The sequence below is a fragment of the Ambystoma mexicanum genome, chromosome 14 (assembly GCF_040938575.1).
Source record: "Ambystoma mexicanum isolate Mex_15411 chromosome 14, UKY_AmexF1_1, whole genome shotgun sequence".
In the NCBI taxonomy this organism is placed as follows: Eukaryota; Metazoa; Chordata; class Amphibia; order Caudata; family Ambystomatidae; genus Ambystoma; species Ambystoma mexicanum.
In genome coordinates, this window is record NC_090940.1 from 74,166,006 (window position 1) to 74,190,342 (window position 24,337).

A 24,337-nucleotide genomic window follows, 5' to 3' on the forward strand; every position below is an offset into this window, starting at 1 on the left:
ATGGAGCATGCAGCAGAGCTTCACGGTTCCTCAGTCCATGAACATACTGTAGTGTTTTGTGCCTCTGTAACATTGTCTTTCCTGGATTCAAACACCAAGGTTCTAAAATATGCCAAGACTTCCTCCTTGAAGCCTTAAACAGGTGTTGGACCTTAATGATGTGCTACTATTACAGTATTAGACCCTTCTGTAGGGAGACAGGCCCTGGACTTAGTCTTCTTTTGATCCTATCTACATGGGGCCTGAGGAAGTGCATACTGTCATGACTGCGCCACTCGAGCATCAATTGGCACCCATTGTGGACTATATTGAACTCAATCATCACCAAAAACCTTCATGGACAATAGACTATTCATATTTTTGCCTTTACTTTCCATTTGCAGGCGTTTGGAACTTGGTTATTTAATTTCACAAACTACATGTCCCATAATGCACCTTGTGGCAGTTCCCATTCCCTGGCTATTCCTACGTAGCAGTCTTATGATATGATAGGTTATTTATAATGCGCTTAATACCCAGAGGTTTCTAAGCGTGGACCCGGGGATCGAACCTGTGTTGCTCCGTGTTGGCTTGCTTCCAAGGTGAGCACGTTGCCCCTGAGCTATCCTCCCAAGAACTAAAATCCCCAGAAACCTTAAAGATCAGTGTTGCTTTCACTTTCTCAGGACCAGAGAGGGAGGAAACCAATTACCTTCAGGTGTGCTGCTCCAGGTGCTGCTAATTAGCCTGCTTCAGCATGCGCGGGTCAGTATTTAAGCAGCTGCCTTCAGGAACACAAGTCTCTTGCATTGAGCTTGTTTCCAGCCCTTTGTTGCTTTGATCCTTGGATTTCTGCTGTGTCCTGTTGTTTCCAGAACGTGCTCCTGTTCCAGAGCACTGTGTGCCCTGCTTTGCAGCCCTTCAACTCGGCATTCACTCCCCTGCCTTTTGCCCTGCAACTCTGTGCTTCCTACACTGCGGCCCTGCTTCTCTGATTGCAGTCCTCTGTTCCCTGTCTACAGCCCCTTGCTCTCTAACACTAATTATCTTGTTCCCTGCGTGCAGTTCCTTGTTCTGTGCCCATTGTCCATGTTACCTGACGTTAGCTTCCTTGTCATCTGTCTGCAGTCCTACCCTTCTTATTCCAGTCCAGAATTACTGTTCCTTGTTACCCATCTGCAGTTTCCAATCTCCTTACACCTGCACTTCGGTTCTAGTTTTCTTGCTTTTCTTCTTTCTTCCAGTTCTCTGTCCTGAACGTTGCTCACTTTGACTTCCTTTTTTCCCTGGATATTTCTGTTACAGTTCTTGTCTTCACTTGTGCCTTGTGTAAGGAAGGCATGGTATCAACAGTAAGACAGGCACAAGTGACCACAGTTCAAGGATGTTTATTGAACTTCAATGGGGTGTGAAAAACGCTTATTTAATCCTAAATCTAAAGATCGGAGCAAGCTGCCATCATCAAATAATAAAAACGCAGTCCTAGTGGTGTCTTGTAAAATAAAAGGGCTTATACTAATAAACCTATCGCCAATCCTTACCTCTAAATACAAATAGTGTGGGAAATAATGGTATGCAAAAGAAAAGTGTTCAAGAAATGATGTGTCAGAATATTCAAGTTATTGGCTTCTCTTCTCCACGTTTTCAGCATGGGACAAGGCGACACACTCGAGCTTAGCACAGTCTATGGCTTCTCTAGCACAAGGGTGCAGTTCAAAACTTCAACATTATGGCGGACTGTGCCAAAGTCTCTTTGCCATTCAAAGTCTCTTCTGTCAGAGGGCCTGATGCAAGAAACAAACAATAAAGTTCCTTTCCTTTATGTATTACTCATATACACAATTTTCTTAGGTGATTTACTATTCACCTCGGATCCCCCTCCACCAGACTTAGATCCACATTAACACACTGTTCTCAGGATTTTCACATATCCAATTTCTCGGGTGACTCATGGGCTCAGATCCACTTTGACACAAAATCTTCAATCAGTCTCCCTCTGCCGGTCTCAGACCAATTTATCTACTTTAACACAAACTTGCTTTAACACAAAACTTTCAATTGATCTCCCTCTGCCGGGCTAGGACCAACTTTATCTACTTTGGCATCAAATTTCTTTACGGTATCAACATCGAAGACTTTCGATTGTGTACAGGATTTTGCCTGACCCAATGCAGGACCACTTTTTCACTTACTCTCAGATGGATCCCTTACAGAGACCTCCGATTGAGCACCCACGCGGAGCTAGACAACTCTGTCACGGAATCCCCCCTTTCTCACCTGGGAGCGATCCTTGTAGGATTTCTTGGGCGGTGTCTTCTTACGCACGGACCTGGTCTTGTATAAGCCCGTGCAAGCCTCTTCTGGCTCCACCGTGCGTTCAGAGCTCCAGGATTCAGACACTCCGGGATCCAGGAACCAAGAGGGTAAGCACACAGCACACGAGTCCGGGAAACAAGGAGGAAGGAAGAGGGTAATGGGAATAGAATTAGGAGGTCCAGGCACAAGGACAACAGTGTAGCGAACTACGAAGCACACGTCTAGTCGCTGCTTGCAGTAGCATTGAGACGCGCTGGCCCGCGGGGCGCGGCCTATTTGTAAATACGCTACCTCTGACGTAAGGACAAGGAAGATGTTGCACGTTAGACGGCCATGTTGGGAGTATCAAGGAGTGCAAGCCCCGTTGTGACAAGGACCATGAGGTCCAAAAGGGGCGTGTTCTGCGGATCATGACAGCATGCCCCCTCCGAAGACTCGTTCCACCGGGTTTGCCCGGGTGTATGAGATGGTATCTTCTGAGCAATCGAGGGGTATTCAGGTTAGAAGCTGGTTCCCAGGTTCTTTCACTTGGAGGATATCCTTTCCATTCAACCAAGTATTGAAGCTGACCCCGTATATACCTGGAATCGCATATTCGGGACACTTCATATTCCACTTGGTCGTTCACCACCACCGGAGGGCGTCTCAAACTGTCACGGAATTCCCCCTTTCTCACCTGGGAGCGATCCTTGTAGGATTTCTTGGGCGGTGTCTTCTTACGCACAGACCTGGTCTTATATAAGCCTGCGCAAGCCTCTTCTGGCTCCAGCGTGCGTTCAGAGCTCCAGGATTCAGACACTCTGGGATTCAGGAACCAAGAGGGTAAGCACACAGCACACGAGTCCGGGAAACAAGGAGGAAGGAAGAGGGTAATGGGAATGGAATTAGGAGGTCCAGGAACAAGGACAACAGTGTAGCGAACTACGGAGCACACGTCTAGTCGCTGCTTGCAGTAGGATTGAGACGCGCGGGCCCGCGGGGGCGTGGCCTATTTGTAAATACGCTACGTCTGACGTAAGGACAAGGAAGATGTTGCACGTTAGACGGCCATGTTGGGAGTATCAAGGAGTGCAAGCCCCGTTGTGACAAGGACCATGAGGTTCAAAAGGGGCGTGTTCTGCGGATCATGACACTGTCAAAGGTATCTTATCTTTGTTTGAAAGTTCAATCACTTATCTGTAGTTCACTTTACTTGCGTTGGTTATCACACATGTTTCATACAATGTTCACTCCAGTGTTCACCATACAATGTTGCTTCTTGCTACCTTGGCTTCAACACAGACTAGTCTTGTATCGGTCTCCCGAACTCCCAGGGTGTGTTGATTTTACTGATGCTGTGTTGTTGTTGGAGCTAAGGACAGTACCACAGCAGCTGGTGATTCTCCCCACTTTGATTATCGATGCGGGAGGGCCCCGGGTACCTCCATCAAACAATGCATGATTCCTCAGCCTGGTTTCCTGGTCTTACGCTTTCTATTACTGAGGCTTTGGGAAAATAACGGTTCCTCACAGAAAAGGTCAAGGTAACTTCCCTCCTTGCGATCACCTTCTGTTTCTCCGTCTTTCTTTTTTTATTAAAATGATTTAGTTTAGTTTCTAAACTTTTCATTTACTTCTTACAAAATCCATAAATCAAATAAATGCACAGTTTAGTTAACATTTCTATTCAATTTTTAAGACACATTTCTCATAATATCATCCCAAAATTGGATGATGGTAAAAAAACATTTTCTTATTATAACCCTGCAAAATGTGTGCCCAACGAGCTTTCGGGTCCATCTTTACATTATCTTTCACAAACAATTTTCTAAATAGATTACGTTTCTTAACTAGTGCAGGGCATTCCATTATGACAAAACATTAGCGAATTCGCGATCTGCTTGGTAATAGTTCCTGCGTAGGCAGTAGTTTCAGACGTAATCTCAAGAAGGTATCACAAATCCGTAGGTCCGGAAAAAGTATCAAGAATGTAGGCAGTTGATTAATGGCTCTATATCATATTCGCATTTGAGATCCATTTGATACTTTGCTTTAAGATCTAATGCATTGATCTAGTCATTCAGAAGTATTCTTTTTTTTGCGTGCAGTGGGCACTGGAGCAACATTTCCGATGAAATTTCTGCTGCTTGAAGTATACATTTTACTGCTGTTTTCCAGTCATTTAGCACCTTCTCATTATACAATTTTTCTTTATAATGCAATATATCAAATGCCATTGACTGGTTTCCAGTTAGTATTTTTCGGTGAAAATCTAGTTTTTTCCATATCATCATAGAATATAGTGATTGAGTGGCAATTTCATATAGTATACGAGGCCTCGGATACGATGATGGTAAAGAAAGTACTTTCCGCCAAAAAATGTATTCCAGTTGTTGCCAGATTTCAGGATCAAGATTAATCTGAGTCTCGCTTCCATAAAGGAGTATTGCTATCACCTTTTGCCTAAAAAAGGCTAATACGGGTTCAATGAGAATTTCCTGTATTTTCGGTGTATGAATGCTCCTTGTCTGGCGAGCGCTAATGCCTTTGATTTCAAGTGGACTTCCATTCCTTCTCTGATTTTGATTGATTGATCCAAATTCCGAGATATTTAATTGTTGATACTTGCGGCTATTTTTTCTTTCGTAGGAACCAACTTGGTTTTGGAGCTTGGGTTGTTCGGTTATTTGTTAGAGACATTATTTTAGTTTTTGGTATGTTAATTTTGAATTCATTCAATTTCATATAGCAGTCCAGTTGGATTAGACTTATCTGAGGGCCGCTCTGTGTTTTACCGTAGATGACAAAGTTTTTGGCATACATCATCAATGACAACCTCTCCTCATTCAATTTAGGAGGATTAGTTAAAGCATTTCTCATGTCTTCTTCAAAGTCTGAAGTATATAAATTAAAAAAGGGGACCGCTAAGGGACAAGCTTGTTTTAGACCATTCCATGTTTTGATAGACGTCGTTATCACTCCATCCGAGGTCATATGAATTTGAATAGTTGTACTAGTGTATAATTGCTTTATGGGTTCTAGAATGTCATTAGGACATTTCCAACGTGTCAATGTGTCCCACAAAACCTGTTTATTAACTAGATCAAAAGCAAGTTGAAGGTCAACAAATGCGGCATTAGGTTCTCATTTTAGTTCTTATGGATTCTTGTTTCATCAGGTGCAACAGAAATAGGTTAAGATTTGTCCCAACATTTTTAACGAAGCCTTTTTGGCGTACCGTTTGATGATTATTATTGACTGCCCATGTTGTGGGTTTTATTTGAAGACATTAAGTGAATATTTTTCCTAACAGATCCAACAGGGCGATCGGGAGATAATTGGGCGGATTTTTCCTCTCTCCCTGCTTATAGATTGGTATAAGAATTGCTGATTACCATGTCTTTCGTATTTCATTTGTTTCGGCTATCAGGGAAAAGATCTGCGCACTGCGCACATAGGGTTGTCCATTCTTTAGGGTGATGTTTAATTATCGCATTAGAGATGCCATTTGGCCCCGGTGAGCGGGATGTATTCAAATTTTAATCAGAGTTGCAACGTCTTCAATATTGACGTCTACCGTCCATTTCTGTATTTGTACAGGATGCTGTTTCTTCATCAGTTTATTCTTCTTTGTACAGATCGGTAAAGTGTTTTATCCAATCATGTTCTGAAACGTCAGGAATCACTTCACTCTGTATATTTGAGCATTGATTTAAAAGTGACCATATAGTCTTCATAGACTCAAGAATCATCTCTGCATCACGTTGTTTAGTTAGGTGCCTCGTAGTTTTTATCCAATTTCTATATTTCTGCTTCGCTTTTTTAATCAGACTATATTTAGCTTTGTCCAGATTTTTTTGCAAGGTTCTTATCTTTTTCCGCAATTCTGTTTTCTTTTTTTTACTAAAGGATCTTTACTAGAATGTATGTTGATGTTGTCTTCTTTCTTTCCGATGAATACTTTGAGTCAAGAATGGCCATAGAAGCCATTCATAATTCCGTTTTGCAACACCTTTCTGGGTTGATTGTTCAAATTTATTTGGCAGCTGATCTATTTGCAACTGAGTCAGACGGAGTCTGTTCAATCTATTATTAATTTCAAGTGGTGGAAGGTGAACTTTAGGTTTGGGTAATCCCCACATGGACCATGTAATTGTCAATCTATGATGATCACTTGTGTCCATTTGACTATTTCCAGGGTCATATAGTTTTGCTTTTACCTCTTGTGAAATATAAATATAATCTATCGTAGCAATAGATTTTCCTCTTGACCATGTCGGAAGGATGTTACCATTCGCCTCACTGTTGGTAACTGTGAGAAATAGGATGCAAGCTTCAATTTATTTAGACCACTTTTTGGGCTCTTGGGGACAGGTCAGCAAATTTAAGTGTTGCTCCTTTCGATGTATGTAAGTGAATGTTCAAGTCACCACAAATTATAGGGCCTGAGTGTGGAAATCGGATAGTTAATAGATCAATCGATGTAAAAACAGTATCAATGAAATTCTCACCAGTAATTGCCACTGGATTCCAATATAGATTTAGAATCTCCAAGATTCTTTTTTTGTTATTAGATGGATTCCTCTTAATTTGTGTTATTTCTTGGGACTGATGTTGTAATATCGTCAATTGTATCCAATGGGTTAGATTTTTGGATTCCAGAAATTCAAAATTTGCATCAATCTTAATCTGTTACGCTCACCTGATATCCCCGTCTGGAAAGCTCTGAGATCTGGAACCCTGGATGCGTAGTTGTCAAGTGCTGAATAATGAATCTTAGTTATTTGTAGGGTGAGCTATCCGTCCTGCGTTTCTTGTGCAGGGGCGCTTGACGTTTGTTGGCGAGCTGCCCGAGTTGCTTTACTGGTGCAGTATGCCTTCCTTGGGCCCAGGCCTGCTGTGACCCCGAATCTGCTGGTAGGCAGGTACGTTTGTTAATTGTAAGACTTTGTTCTGTTTATGGTGGGAATTCGTTAATGTCTTTATCTCCTTCTTTTCAGGTGCAAAGGTCTTGATGCTGGCGTGTCGGATGGAGAGGCACTTTTTCTAGGTAAGAGAAAGCATGAAGTGCAGCACCTTTTTTTTGTCTTTTAAAGCTAACCTGTGTTTTCTTCTTCTCCTCACAGGCCGCTGTGGTGCTGCGAGTGGATGAGAGCGTGATGAAAAACAGGCCCCCGGAATCCGTTAAGGTAAGTACAGCGCTCTGCGGTTGTTTAATATTGAAAGCGAACCTGAATATGTGTCTTTTCCTTTGCAGATGTTGCTGTGGTTCTTCGGGTGGAAGAGTGGCATAGCGCGATGGAATTCAGGTAAGACTGATGGAATTCGATGTTTTGGAAGCACGCGTTCTAATATTGTTTTTCCCTTTCTCGTTATTGCAGGTCGCAGTGTTCGAACAGCAGCTGTGGTAGCGGTTCGCCGGAAGTCCTTAAGCTAGTACTCACAGGTGAGTGATGTTTCTTGTTCTCTCGGTTTCCACAGATTGCAGCCCAGTTGAGATGCTGAGTGCTGGATTGTGTTTTCTTAGGTAAGGCAGAATAATCTTGTTCTTGTTCTTGCAGGATTACAGGAAGATGCTGAAGACCAGGAGCTGGACACAGTGAGGGTCACGCTGCAGGTTGCAGAATAACTCAAAGCGTGTTCTGCAGACAGGGTGTGGTTTATATAGCCCAGGTAAAGCAGTACCAGGGAAAGTAGTTCCAGGCCTGCCACACCCAAAACACTAGACCACATGGCTTGTTTCTTAGAACTAGACTGTGTAGGTGCTTCCATGTTGGATTTAAAGGCCCATGTACATAAATGGGACCTAGTTTGAACAGCCTTTCCTTCCTACATATGAGCCTAGTGCCAAAGGAGCCAGGACTGGCTCCAGGAGCCTTTTTGCAGTGGGATTAAGGCCCTCAGGGTTGTGGTGGGAGCCTGCTTGTGGCACAACTTGCGCCCCCTCACAATGGTCATGACAGCCCCCCAGGTCCCTCTCATGGTATCCTTCCTGTCCGGTCCGGGTTTGGTGAGGTTATCCAGGTGAAACCCCTTAATCAGACGTGGTGCGTGAATATGTTCACTTGGTTCCCAAGTTCTGTCTTGAGGCCCATACCCTTTCTAGTCCACTAAATAGTATAGCTTAGATCTGGTACGTTTCAAATTCAGGATGTTTTTAACTCCAAATTCAGGCTCTCCATCAACTAGCACAGGTTTTGGTGGTGTTAAGACTCAGGTTGAATTTGCATGCTTGTTGGTAAGGGTTACTTGACAGCCACCGGATTTATCACCGATTAAATGGTATAGGGTCCTAGATATCTTGGACGAAAGGTCCAGGTACCTTCTATGGGCACATGTTTTGATGCCAACCAGACTTTGTCTCCAACTTGGTAATTGGGAGCTTTGTTTCGATGCCGGTCCGAGAATATTTTTTGTTTGTCTTTGGCTTGCAGTAAATGTTAATTTGCCCTTTTGAAGGGTTGGGATATGCTTGTGTGTAGAGTCTTTACCGCTGGCATTTCCAAGGTTGTGGGGGAGTCTAGTTCAGAAGTACGTGGATGTCTTCCGAATTTTGTGTAGAACAGGCTTTGTCCTGTGCTGGTGTGTATGGAGTTACTTTATGCGTATTCCGCTATCCATAACAAGTCTTTCCAATTCTCTTCCACTTGATGCAGCATGCAACATAGATACTGCTCTAATGTCTGGTTTGTTCTTTCTGTTTGTCCATCCTTTTGGGGGTGATGGCTAGTGGATAATCGAACATAGATTTGTGCCATGGTACAACATTTCCTCCAGAAGTTGGATACAAATTGGCTTCCACGATCTGAGATTAGGACTGAAGGGAAACCATGCAGTTTTATAATCTGTTGAAGAAATGCTTTTGCCAGACTGGTAGCGTTAGGAAGTCCTTTGAATGGAATGAAATGTGTTATTTTAGAGAACAGGTCTACAACCACCAGAATGGTATTAAAACCTTGACAGGGAGGTAAATCCATAATAAAATCAAGAGAAAGGGTATGCCAGGGAGCCGGTGGAATATCCAGTGGTTGTAGGAGGCCAGCTGGTTTCTGTTTTTGTGATTTATTCTGTGCACATATCCCACAGGATAGAACAAATCCAGCAATGTCCTTACGCCAGGTTGGCTACAAATAATTCTGTTTAACCTTGGCTAGAGTTTTAGCAATTCCGGGATGGCCTTCAATCAGGGAATCATGATAACCAGACATGACCAATTCTTTAGATCTTTACTTGGTAGATATAGTTGTTCCCTGAAGTAGGGTAACCCATCCAGAACCATGTGATGTTCATTTTGGGAATTCTATTTCTGCAAGATCTCGGGGTTCATTAAGGTTCGAATCTTATCTTGAAGTTCACTCAGAGTCAATGTTGTGGTGAGTCCCAGTACTTCATCACTTGGAATGATGGCAACAGGGTCCAGGGTACTGTTTGTTTTCTCTTCAACACCCATACGAGACAAGGCATCGGCCTTCCCATTCCGAACTCCCAGTCGGTATGTTGTTACGTAATCGTATTCTGCGAAGAATAGAGCCCACCGCAATTGTCGTGACGATTGGGCTTTTGCTGACTTTAGGTATTGAAGGTTTTGGTGATCTGTTATTACTGTGATGGTATGTCTGGCACCTAATAGATACTGCTGCCACGCTTTGAAGGCTGATTTTATTGCCAACAATTCTTTGTCTGTAATTGCATAGTTAAGTTCTGGTGGTGAGAATTTACGTGATCAAAAGGCCATGGGGTGTAAATGGCCTCTCTCTGGATCTCTTTGAGAGAGAACTGCTCCCATAGCTATGCTGGAAGCAAAAGTTTCCACTACATAGGGGAGATCAGGGCAAGGATGTCGTAAAATTGGCGCAGAGGTGAATCTTTTCTTGAGATCTTGAAAGGCCTGTTCCGCCTCTTCAGTCCATTGGAATTTTTTGTTGTTTTTTCTCAGTAACAATGTGATTGGGTGGACTATCCATGAGAAATCTGCAAAATCGGCGATTGAAATTTGCAAAGCCAAGCATGCTTTGGGTTCCTTTAAGTGAAGAAGGTGACGGCCAATTAAAGATGGCACCTTCTTTGTGTTAATCCATCTTTACTCCCTTTGGCGAGAGAACAAAACCGAGGAACTCAATTTCGATGACATGGAAGGAGCATTTCTCGAGTTTAGCGTACAGATTGTGCTGGCGAAGTTTTGCAAGGACTGAGCGAACATGTTCCACATGATCTCTTTCAGAGGGGGAATACACCAGGATGTCGTCAATATAGACCAGGGCACAGATATCGATTAATTCCCATAATACATCATTCATGAAGTATTGGAATGCTGCGGGAGAGTTGCACAGCCCGAAAGGCATTATCTGATATTTGTACAGGCCATACTTGGTGCGAGACACAGTTTTCCATTCATCCCCTTTCTTAACACGTACAAGGTGGCATGCTCCTTTGAGGTCTAGTTTCGTGTAGATTCGGGCATCCTTGACTTGGTCCAACAGTTCCAGGATAAGGGGCAAAGGGTAGCGTTTTTTTACTGTGATTTGATTAAGTGTGCGGTAATCGATGCAAGTCCTCAAATCTCCTTCCTTCTTGGGTACGAAGAATAAGGGAGAGGATGCCGGTGACTTTGACGGGCGGATAAACGCATTAGCCAGGTATTGATCCAGATAGGACTTCAAGTGAGATTTTTGGTTTCCGTAAGTGCATAAATTCGACCACAAGGAACCTGTACGCCAGGTTTCAGGTCGATCTGATAGTCATAGGGCCTATGTGGCGGTAATGTGTTAGCCTGTTCCTTCTGAAAAACATCTTGATAATCCTGATATTCTTTTGGTAAAGTGTCCATTGGTTCCGCGATCCCTGATGTTATTCCGTGAAAAGATTTCAGGTTTGGCTGTGGTATAGATTTCGGGTAGCAAGCGTGGGCGCATTCGTCGGAAAAGGTCAGTCTCTTTGCACGCCAGTCTATGTGGTGATTGTGAGTTACTAACCATGGCATCTCTAAGATCAACCGGAACTGAGGAGCCTTGATGAGGTCAAATGTGATTGCTTCTTGATGTCCATCCTGACACAGAAGGGTTAATTCTGTTGTGTATTGGGTTACTGGTCCCGAAGCAATTTCTGTACCGTCAACAGTAGTTACCTTTTCAGTTGTTGGTTTTATGCATAAGGGAAGTCCCATTTCTGTTGCCAGATCTCGATCTATGTAATTACCAACTGGTCCGCTGTCTATATATGCTTCTATGGCATGCATCCATGACGGTCGTTGGTGATTGATCAAGGTTACTGGTGGGGCGAAATGTGAGGTCTGTGACTCATCCTTTTCGCTCAACAAGCGGACCTCTACGCTTGCCGGCCCTGGTAGTTTTCTGATTCCTTTCCATCATCTTCTTTCTCTGTAGCGCCTACCACCTTCCTTGGAGGTTTCACTGGGCATTCTTTGAGGTAGTGACCCGATTTACTGCAGTATAGGCATAACTGTGTCTGTCTCCTCTTGTCTCTTTCACCCTGGGTTAAAGGGGGTCGTACTCCTCCTATCTGCATGGGTTCTGTGGTATTTTCTGATGGACGTTGAACATTATCTTTTGAACATACGTACATTGCACCATTTTCGAGTCTACTTCAGTCTGTTCTTCGATCCTGTAATCTGTGGTCCAACTGAACTACCAGGTTGATAAACTCTGCACAGTCTTTCGGTGGGTCTACCACTTGATCAAGGACAACCTTCAGGTCCCCTCATAGGCCCTGATGAAACAACGTGGTTCTTTTATCTTCTGGCCACCCCGCTTCTACAACCAGTCTATTAAAGGTGGCAATATAAGTCAGTAAATCTTGATTCCCTTGGCGGAGGGACAGGAGTTTGTTATCAAGAGCTTGTCCATGCAAGTGTCAAGCAAATAACTTTTCCATCTCCTGTTGAAAACCCCTGAGGTTCTGCAGTAATGGGTCATCCCGTCTCACTAAAGGTACCGACCAGTCTGCGGCACTTCCACTCAAATATGATAACACAAAGGCCACCCTTGCATGGTCGTTTGGGAAAGCCCCAGGCCTACAAAGAAAATGGAGACGGCACTGGTTCATGAATGTTGCGTACCTTCTTGGGTCTCCATTAAATCGTTCTGGTGGTGCCAGGGGTACTACTCCCGGCAACGTTATCTGTACTGGATTGACTGATGATGGTGTAGCGACGGATGGGGCGAATCCGTGCAATGGAGCCTGCCCCGCCTGTGTTTGTAGTAGCTGTTTGCTTAGTTCATCAGTACAGTCTTTTGTCACTATTAACTATCATGTTAAGGCATTGGTTTCCTGCCAGGCTGCGTGTACCTCAGCCGTAATTGTCCCAAAAGCTGGGCTAACCGATCAGTTTCAGATGTCTCCATGACGCCCAGGTGAATAAAGTTTAAAGGGTTCGAGTTCTGTTACGCTCACATGATATACCCGTGGGCGTCTGGAAAGCTCCGAGATCTGGAACCCTGGACGCGTAGTTGCCCAGTGCTGAATAATGAATCTTAGTTATTTGTAGAGTGAGCTATGTCTCTTTACCCGTTCTAATATTGTTTTTCCCTTTCTCGTTATTGCAGGTCGCAGTGTTCGAACAGCAGCTGTAGTAGCGGTTCGCCGGAAGTCCTTAAACTGGTACTCACAGGTGAGTGATGTTTCTTGTTCTTTCGGTTTCCACAGATTGCAGCCCAGTTGAGATGCTGAGTTGAGATGTTGGATTTAAAGGCCCATGTACATAAATGGGACCTAGTTTGAACAGCCCTTCCTTCCTACATATGAGCCTGGTGCCAAAGGCGCCAGGACTGGCTCCAGGAGCCCTTTTGCAGTGATTTTAAGGCCCTCACGGTTCTGGTGGGAGCCTGCTTGTGGCACATCGTGGGCCCCCTCACAGTGGTCATGACATAATCAATGTTAAGAGCCCTGACGAAGGTCGGCCTTTGTTATTGTGTATTGCTGCATTTGCAAAGGTAAGATAACCCTCGCACACCGGGGGTTGGAGCAGCCAATTTTCTTGAAAACATAGGATTTGAAATTCGGCAAGGTCTGACCTAATCACTTGGAAAAGATGTTGATGGCCTTGAGTATTCCATGAGCATAATGATGTTACTGCATTTATATATGTTTGCTGTTACAAAAATTCCTGATTATATTGCGACATCTCATCATCTGAGTGTTCTGTGTCTATCAATGTTTGGTATAATTCGTAAAGGGGATATTCTGAAAACCCTGGACTTTGCTCCTTGTTGTCCATCTCTCATCATCTATCGGTTTCGTTGTGAACTTCTCTGGTCCCTTGTTTCGATTGGGTTGTTTCCTTTCATGTTTCTGTTCACTTTTCACTTTTCGTTTTGAACCAAACATTTTGTTAATTTGGTCCATCGACTTCTTTACATCTAAAACCTAGTTGCTCTCGATGTTTTCCATCCTCCAATATGTAGTCCATAGTCGCTTTTGAATAAAGTTCAACTGAGTCTAACCTTTGATCATTTGTAAATTGTACAAGTTTCAGAACTTCAGAGTGCAAAATTTGAAGCTGAGGGACTACTTGCATCAAACGTAGAATATTGGCTTGATTTAAAATGAGGCCATCTTTCAGGTATACATTTAGTTCCAGTAGGAAATACGGAACTTTGTCTTCTTGGATCAAGAAAAACAGGAAGTTTGAATTCTGATTTTTTGCTGAATTAGACCTCTTCTTTTCTTTCCTATTTCTGTCTTGAGTAATGGGGTTTATTATAAGTGTGTTCTCGTCCTCATCTTCCGAGATTAGGTCTATAATCTCTTCGTCGTCAAAGAATGTGGAAACTAGATTACTATCCGACACATCCTCACAAGTCAATTCAATCTTTTGGGTCTCATCTACACATCCTCCATTGACCTCTCCTATAGTAATTATAGAGACATTCGTCTCTTTACTATTATTACCAATCTCCGGATCTAAATCGTCACCAGATATGTCCTCCAAGGTTAGATCCATATATATGGTATCAACCAAACCATCTCCATCATATTCATGGATAATTATAAGTGAAATATCTCCATCATTAATATCACACTGGTTCTCGTTGTCTATCTCTACGTCTGGATATGTGGACAGGTTAAGTAATATTTCCATCTGCCCTTGCTCATGTTGTGTTGTTTCTTCATTCTGGTGGTTTAACATCTCATCAACTTCATTAATAAGTATGGGGACTTGTATGATTTTGTCGGGTTTCTTCATACACTCTCTTTTTCGGGGGGCTGTTTTCCAGCTTCAATCTGTGGTAAATTTAGATTTCTTAAAAAGGCTCTAGAGCCCTTCCGATTTTCTTTCTTTTTTTTGCCACCTCCAATTTGTGTTGTGACTTGTTCTGCACGCTCCTTGGCGCAAAAAAATTCTTTCAAATTTTGAGATTTCCCAGTAGCCAGACTCTTTCCATTGGATGTTGTCTGTCCTTCCTTCTGCTCTCCATTCCTGATATTGACAGCAGAATTTTGTTCAATAGCTATTTGTGGCGATTGTTCCTATAATACAATGATTTGCATTGGCAAATTATTTTTCTGTTCTTTTAGCGTTGTCGGATGGACATCATGTGGAGTCAAACCCTGTTCTTTAGCCATCTTACCCACCATAGTATCCCAAGGAATGGTATTGGACTTTGTGGTCATCAGATTAATAGATTTCAGCATCAAAGCTTTGGAGAGAAAATAGGAAGGCCTTGTCAGTTCCCGGATGCATTGCCTTTGGTGTAGATGAGATAGGTGTAACAGCAAACTGTTGGCTCTTCTTGGGCGCTAAAAAGTCGAGGGCTCCGTTTTGGAATGGATAATCGAAACTGTGAATCTTCGGATTTCTGCATTGTAAGCATTTCCTCGTTTTGGCAGTCATAGCGTACCTCCCAACATACATCTTTCTGTGTTTGTTCAGTCAGGGGGCCCAAAGGTACAGGCTCATACTCCTTGGCCCGGCATGCCCCGGATAAGTCATGTGAAGTCTCATCAATCATCATTAGAGCTGGAGTATGTGACGAACTATCGTCCAGTATTAGCAGTGTTTTACAATGCTGACGTGTCACAGGACCTGCAGAAGCTGCCATATTAGTTATTGTGCAAGCACACAGTCACACAGGAAAGCCACATCTTATAGGGATACTGAAACTAGACTTACACTATTATCAATTTCCGATCACGATAGTCACAATCATCACTACCGCTGTCCTCTCAGCTCGATGGTTGGAGCTTGAAACTCAGTACATCAGTACAGCGTTCCGCGTTCGATGTTCAGCGTTGAACGATCTGAGGAAAGGACCTACAGGCGTACAAACATGTCAAGCCGCACCTCAGAACAAGCACGAAACGTTGGGCCACAGAAGTCGTTTCTGACACTTTTGGTTTATTGCAATTGATAAATCTGGTCTAGAGCTGTTGATGGCAGTCTCTAGTAACCAGCAGTGAACAGCGGTAAACAGCAAAAATGCAGGTGCCCTTTTCTCCCCAGTGGGTTTCGCCGTCTTTCTTCTCATGTTAAACTGCCATCTTGGAACTGCTGTTTCCTCATGTGCTTTGCCTCGTTCAGAGTGTGCTCTCTTGCTCCGCCTTTTATCTGTGTGGGGAAGTGAAAAGTGGTGTGTGTGATGGTCAGTAATTGCCTGACGTTGCCTGACCATTCTATTGGGACACGTCAGGTATACGGCTCGGGAGTTAGTCCATTTTCTCTCATTGTGGGCTGTCTGTGAAAAAGTGTTTGTGTTGTAAAAGGGGGCAGGGGATTTCCTAAATATCCTACCTGGACGGATGGGGTAAAGGTGTTATAGGGAAGCGGGATACCACGTCTCACCATCCAGTGTCCCACTCCCAAAAGACCCCTCACATAGGTGATCCTCCCACACTGGTCCACCCCCAGGAACTTGATCCAAAAGTGATGGCCTTGTCCTGGCCACCTGGATGATAGTTCCCTGGGGACTAGTGGTTGAGACTCATTCTGGTTTCTCACACTTGTGTCATTCCTTTGTTCAGAGTTTGGCTGCTGGGTTTCCAGCAGGCAGTCTCAGCCCCTTTCCTTTGTCGCGTTTCAGTATTGTACCTTGCATCATTGTTGATGGTGTGCTGGTTCCTGTTTCAGGAGGCAGTCATTGTTCAGTTCCTGCTGGACCCGTACAGGCTTCAGTCTTGTGAGCAGTGTTACCTTGTGTGTGTTAACTTAGGGTCCAGACACAGACACCCACTGCTGCTGCTCCTTTCCATGGGCATTCAGAGTGGGACTCTGTAACAGTGACCTGCTCAGAAGGCTGGAGTTTCCCTGGTTCTGTGGGAAATCCTTCCCCTATTCTGCGTACACCCCAAGAGGGAACCTAACCTGTTTGTTTTACTTATACTCCATGCCCTTTTCTGTTTACTGCAATGTTGCCTATCCTTTCTTGTCTGCAGCAATCCTTGCACTCCTGCTTCTTGCATACTTTTTTCCCTTCGGCTTTGTGGGCATGTCTCTACCTGCAGGCCCCTTCACAAGAACACCCACTAACAGGTTTTCCAGGCACATCCACCAAGATAGATGCTGACAAATTTGTCTGGAATGGGGAGAACCTTGGTCTGTGCCTCTCATCTTTGAGACCATGAAGACCTTCAGATAAACAGAGTTCTTATTTTGAGGTGAGCCAGTGGAACCACTAACATGCAGGAGGCCATGAGTCCTCATGCACCCTGAAAGCATCAGGTGTCGTAAATGTGTTGTTACTTCAGCTGTTCTGTCCAATATCAGAGCAATCTGAGCCTGAACAGTATTCCAATGAAAGCCAATATAAATATGAGATCCTCTGAGGCCATCAAGGATAACTTTGCTAGATTCACTAACAGACCCAAGTCGAAGAGAAGATTCCGCAACATCTGCACGTGTTCTCCGGCCTCTGCTGCGATTGGACCCTTGTCAACCAATTGTGCAGATAATGGTAAATATGGATCCCTAGAGGTGAAGGATCTCAGCGACTGAAACCATTATTTTTGGGTGGCGGGGGAGCAAGTACCAGCTGAAAGAAAACATTTACTGAAAATACTGCTTTGCCACAGAGAAGCAAAGCCTTCTCTGCCTACACCCCAACACTATGGAACCTCCTCCCCGTCAGCATCCGACTCGCCCCAACGCTTGTACAACTCAGAAAAGAACTCGAGAAACAACTCTTCAAGGAGTCTATTCTCTGCAACACCTAGGCCACGTGACTCACTAGACGCTGTCCGCCCCTCTACTACCTGCCACCCTGTACTGTATCCTACCCCTGCTGTATATCTGTTCTGTTTTGACATCTATTATGCATCTATACCATTCTATACCTTCTTAAAGTGCTCTCTTGTGTATCTGCATTGTTGTATACCTAGGCAAAGTGATCTGTTGCTTCTTGAAGCTAGGTTGCGCTCAATAAAAACCATAATAATAATAATAGAAGAAGTGAATAAATTCACTGTGTCCATGCTATAGAGGGACATGAAGCTAAGCCTCCTACAGGTCTACCACACAGATCCAGTTCCCATTGTAGAGCTGACAGGATCTGTGCAGGACTGATCATCTTGAATCTCTGTGGGGAAGATAGAAGTTCAACCCCGGTAGGGTGAAAATGATATGCAGGCCAGCCTGGGTGGAGATCGGCTTCGTAAAGAGGAGTGAATAGTAACCAAGGCCCCTCACCTTGAGTGTAACTGATTATATGGCCTTAATAATCAGAACATTCTTCAACTCCTCTAAAAGGGAAAGAATTCCTATCTGCATCAGTGGGGGTAGGACTAGCAGAATGGGAAGAATTTGCAGTCAAACCCTCAGCTCGCTACAGGCAAAACCCAAGTGCCTGATGTGATGGTCCTCCAACTGTCTACGTGATGAGCCAAGCAAACCACTCCCCAGTGTGCTGTGGGACCGGGCAATCGTGTCACTCTGAGGGTTTGTCAGATGGTCTGGAGGAGAAGCCAAGGGTTGAGGAGGGATTAGAGGAAAAAAATACTCATACATGTTATTTGCAGTTTTCTCTTGTGGCCACTGGATGACCCATCGGCATTGTCGTGCTTTCTGATCTTGAAATTCAAAAATCCCAAAGGGAAAAACCTGGCAATAGCCTGGAAGACAGGGGGCTTTTGATTTAGTGGTTAACATAATAGCCTTCCTTTTATTTAGTTCCTCATTAGTGGAGATATGGAACAGTTCCATTCTTATCGAAAGGGAGGTCTAGAAATTTCTCTTGGACCTTTTGTAAACTTGGTGGCATGCAGTTTAGCTTGCCCTCAATGCTACAATCGAGGTGACAATATGATGAGCTGCCAACTGAAGCAGTTCTTGAGCCACAACAGCTGCATCGGACAGCCCCCTCCCCAAACTGCTCGACCTTTCTCAGGTGCAAGATATTTTTCAAAATCCAACAATTCATGCAAGAATTTCAAATGTTATGCTGCTATTGGATTGTCGTAGCTGATGCATCAAATTTCCCAAAATGGGTTTAACTTTAATCTCTAGGGTTTTCTCCCTTTTGCTGAGAATCTTCCACAAGGTAGAGGAGGCTTGAGGTCTAGAACACAGAGCAGCAGCCACCCTGGTCAATGGGCCGTGTTCGTTCTCACAAAGGGGCGCCTATGGACAATTTTTTCATTTTTCAATGGACTTAGGTTTAGTCACCCTAAGTTTCCTAGAGTCATCCAGACATGGACCCCTTGCTCACTGTGCTCAGAGAGGCACAGCTCCACCTCACTGATGAGGCCCAACAAGGCTGAAACACGTGTATGGGGTTGCTGTTGGTACTCTTGTTCAGAGGGGAATTGCCATAGCATTTTGGTGCTGGACTGGCTATGTGGGAGGGACAAAGACTGATATGCAAATGGATATTTATGAATATTTATGATATGAAAGGTACAGTGAGCTAAAGTGTGGCTGCGGACTCTCGAGTGGGTATGTTCCCAAAGAACAGGTCATTTAGCCGTGTTCGTTCTCTCAGAGGGGCGCCTATGGACTATTTTTTCATTTACCACTACAGAAGAGATGGTTGTCGATATAACGACAAGGAAATCTAGTGTGAAACAGGGCCTTAGATCTCACATTAATTATTTTGTTTGTTGGCTAGGGTTTGGCCCATATTTTAATAGCCTCAGCCAGAACATATTCTGTAGGCCTACTTCTGATTTAATCGATACCTACAGTAGCATCTGCCAGAAACTATGGGGGTCATTACGAGTTAGGGGGTAACTATGCCACTATTAGAGGCATGGCTACCCCCTTACCGGTACCGGGTCCGGGTTCCTTAAATAAGGAATTACTGGGCCATTCCAACTTTGGAGGACCCGGTAATTCCTCATTTAAGGAACCCGGACCCGGTACCCCCCCATTTCCATTTGAGCCGCCATAGGGTTCAATGGGGAGGGTGCTAACAACGGGCCGTTAATAACGGGCCCGTTGTTAGCACCCTGGTCAGCTCTCGGGACCCGCTAAGTTACCAGGCGCCCTTAGCGGGTTCCTGCAAGCAGACTCGTAATGAGGTGTTAAGGGGTTGACGGCGCCGGCACCTTTACCGGCGCCGTTAATCCCTTAACGCCTAATTCGTAATGACCCCCCTATATCTTGGCTTGGGGAACCTCTCTGCAAGGATTTATGAGGCATTCCAACAGATTAGACAGACATTCTTCCTTAGGTTCCTTCCTCTGCATCATCAGTTGCCACCTCTGCTAGAGGACCCGACCAGATTCCTCCTGTACAGGCTGAGGCAAAGTTTGTGATGATGATATTGGAGGTCAAACTGGAGGGATGACCCCTGGAGAGGATCCTGGTGGTTCAGTTACTGAAGAAGAGGAAACTCGCAAAATCAGCTGGTAAAGGGCGGATGGCATAAGCTCCTGGACCAGTTCTTTAGAATATGTCATCAAAAGCCCGGTGTGCATTACATTTTGAAAACGGGACAAAAACTGGTTTACCGCTGCTTGAGCATGCCTAGGCTGCAGAAGAGAAGGAAAAAAACAGCCGCTGCTGAGGTAGGGACCTGTTTAGCTTCTAATCGGAAATCCTTGGTCTTGCCGGTGACAGACTGGTGTGTTTAGCCCCCAATAGGGCGACCTCGGCAGGACCGGTACCTGCATTAGCCTATCAAAGAGGAACCTTGGGGCAAGGCCTGGTAACATCAGAGAGCTTGTATCTCACCCATCTTGTTTAATATACCATGCCTCTTCTTGCACTTTTAGAGGACCTAGATGTCCAATATACCAACGATGCAGATGACACCCAGGTCATTATCAAACTTTCTGGTTCTTAAGTAATGACACAAATACCATAAACTAAATTTATCAGAATATCCAAGAGTGGATGATGATGAACTCCCTAGCATTAAATGTATTAAATGTCGAAAAGAAGTATTGATGATTATAGCCTCTGGAAATAAAATAAAAAAACGTAGTCTAGACTATGAACGTTTTTCCTTGCTGGTAATAAAATCAAAGTGGCCAAGTCAGTAAAGATACTGGGTATTACTCTTCACGCTGAACTGTCCATGACGCCCCATGTGGCTCAAGTGAGATCACCCTGCGGGTATATTACCAAACTATTGAATCACATCCGTCCTTATATCTTGCTTAAAAACACATCTTTATTGGCCACATGTCTAGTCAATTCACTATTGGACTATGGTAACAGTCTCTTGGCAGGAACATCGAATGCCAATCTACACACACTGCAAGTAGTCCAAAATGGCTCTGTTAAAGACCTATTTGACATATCTAGTAGAGACCATGGCCTCATTATAACTATTGCAGAATTCGTTTAACGCCACCTGTAATGGTGCCTTCGCCTTTAAACGCATTCCACACTATTACGAGGTTCCCTCGCGGGACCCGATGTGGACGTCTGTTTTATCCAGACATCCATAACGGGTCCCGCGAGGGAACCAGGGAGCTAACAACGGGCCCTCTTGTAATGGGCCCATTGTTAGCTCCCTCCCCATTCCCATTGAGTGGGAATGGGGAAGGTCCGGGTTCCCTGAATGGGAATTCCATACTCGGAATGGCCCGGTATTTCCCCATTCAGGGAACCCGGACACGGTTTTGGAGGCAGCCATGGCGCCAATAGCGCCATGGCTACCTCCAAAGTCGTAATGAGGCCCCATGTCACAGAGGTTAGATGAGAGCTTCATTGGCTCCCTATTAAACATTGGGCCTCGTTACGAGTTTGGAGGCAGCCATGGTGCTATTAACACCATGGCTGCCTCCAAACCGGGCTCCATTACCGGGTCTCGCAATGGGGATTTACCGGGTCATTCCGACATAGGAGGACCCGGTGAGTCCTCCTTGCAGGAACCATTCCCCATTCCCATTTGAGCCCCTAAAGGGCTCAATGGGAATGGGGAGGGAGGTAACAACAGGCACATTACAAGTGTCCTGTTACCTCCCTCTTCCCCTCGCGGGACCCGGAAAGGACGTCTGGTTTTACCAGACGTCTGATCCGGGTCCCGCAAAGGGAACCTCGTATTCAGCCCTGACGGAATGAAGGGGGCTGGTCCTGTACCGGCCCCCTTCATTCCGTCAGCGCCAGAGTCGTAATGAGGCCCATTGTGTTACTCACGGGGCACTGTGGTGCACCAACGAAAAAATGGCCACCTGACTGTTGAGCTCCACAATGCATAATATCCTGTTGCCTAAATCCTGCAAATAGAGGACTGCAGAAATACAGGTTGGCAGCCAGCGACCCTCGGGACATCATCGCTTTCATCGCTCCGTCGGCCGGAACACTAAAAATATCCACATCACTGTCTCCCGCGCAGCGGCCGTGCGAGCAACGGCGCACCCGAGGGAGGCACCTCAGTAAAACTATTAATCCTGGACAGCGGTGGTGATGTACGCCGTCCCGGAAATTCGAACACAGGGGGACAGCCGCAAGTAGACCCGCACAGGACACGCAACTCTCCGGGGGTTCCCTGGGTCGCGGGAGGAGCTCCACCTGACCACATGCCACCATTTTTGCCCACCTCCATCGGACGACCAATAGGAAGCGGCAGCCCCCTGTGAGCTGGGGACAGCTCCAGCAAGGTACGTGGACTTCATTCCCTGTCATAAAACCACCACAAAACCGAGCGGGCTGAACGTGCAGAGTGCCCCGCTGCCTAGTCTAGGCTGCAAACACCAGTGGCTGAGACCAGAAACAACACCAAGAAGGGGCACGCACTGAAAGCCCGGCACAGCGCTTTAACACACGGGGCAGAACACAAGCAGGAACCGGAGAGGGGAGAATCCTTTACGCCGGTAAAGGCGCCACATACATGTGGCTGGGAGATAACCCGACGTGAAATTGACATTCTACATAATTGAGAGGGTGCTTTATACACACGGTATAAATAATACTGCAGCTCCTACATTGGCAAAGCGCTATAATCTGTCAGTAGTACTCTCTAACACCAAAATATGACCCGTGCAGGCCCAAAAAGTGGTAAAAAGGGGCCCACGGACGCATTCACCAACATGCCATGGCCTGATGAGGACTCCGCTTGCTCCCAATACCCCCTCACAAGTGCACTGGCACCCATCTGTAGGGTCAAGGATCTTTACTTGGAGGAAATGCAAGCTGGCTTTGCAGCGGTGAACACTAAGCTAGACGACGTAGGCACTATCATATCCTCATTGAGATCCGATCTACAGAAGGAAAGCAGCCGGATCACCACAGCAGAAAACCGGGTGGGAAAAGACATCGAAGATATTAAAAAGGATTTAAAGATGATCCATGTAAAGTGTGAAGACTTGGTGTCCCGATCCCGCCGTAACAACATTAGGGTGCTGGGTATGGCTTGAGAGAACCCTCAACGCCCCTATGGAAAAATTTCTGAAGGAAGCACTGAAAGCAATATTCCCGGAAGCACAGTTTCGGCCCAGTTCTTTGTGGAGAGAGCGCTTAGATCCTGGCCCGCTGCCCAAACCGTGGGCTCCACCGCGAACAATCATCGCCCGACTACTCAACTACCAGGACCAAATACTCTGGCTGGCACGCGATAAAGGTACCCTGCAATACGATTCAGCCACAATCCACATATACCCGGACGTCTCCACAGGAATACAGGCTGCCAAGCGCAATTTTGACCACGTCAAGAAGCCCTCAGGGAGAGAAAAACTCCATACGCCATGATGTTTCCGGCCAACTCATGAGTTCAACATGGCGGCAGAGCCCACTTTTTTGATTCCCCGGAAGATGCTGCTGCTTACATTGAACAGAATATTCTGATTCTGCCTGGCAACGGCTGACACTGACGATGACCATTTACACATTTGTGGCCTCCACTGTGCGGCAACCTTGTCAGACGTACCTTGAGATGGTCCTCTAAGTTCGACCGAGCCTTACAGTGTGGTTCGAAACTGTTAAACGTTTGATGCCATTGGTTGGGGTCACACGTTGCCTCCTACTGTTTAAGAACTGGTTATTTAAGACGGTATATGCACTGTCAGGTTTGGGGGACGGTGAGGGTGAGGGGTTGTCATGGCCACAGAACTAAGGGCCAGTCCTCCCTCATCCCCAGGGTCCAAATTGACCCAGTCCTGGCACCTCCGGCGCCCGGCTCATGTAAAAGTGTGCCTAGAACACTCTGCGCCAAAGGCACGTGCAGCAGGGCCGAGCGTGGCCATAGAACAACATTGGAAGGCACGTGCAGGAGTCCCTGGGTGGGGCAAGGTGGAGCCACTAGGCGGGGATAAAGGGAGGGGCCAGGGCCAGCCTATATAAGGCCAACCCATCTACATGGCTCTGCTTCGCGTTGTACTGCTTTTTCAGCATAACGCTTGCCGCTGTTCTTACCCGCGCATCCACTTGATTCCAGCCGATTCATCTCTGAAGACTTCTTACCAGATTCCAGCATCTCCACCGCTGACGGCGCTTCTTACCTGCTTTCAGCCGCTCCATCGCTGTACGCACCTCTTACCTGAATCCAGCTACTCCATCACTGGGAGTGCCTCTTACCTGAATCCAGCTACTCCATCGCTGTACGCGCCTCTTACCTGAATCCAGCTACTCCCATCGCTGTGAGCGCCTCTTACCTGAATCCAACTACTCCATTGCTGTGCGCGCTCTCTTGCCTGAATCCAGCTACTACATAGCCGAAGGCGCTCCTAC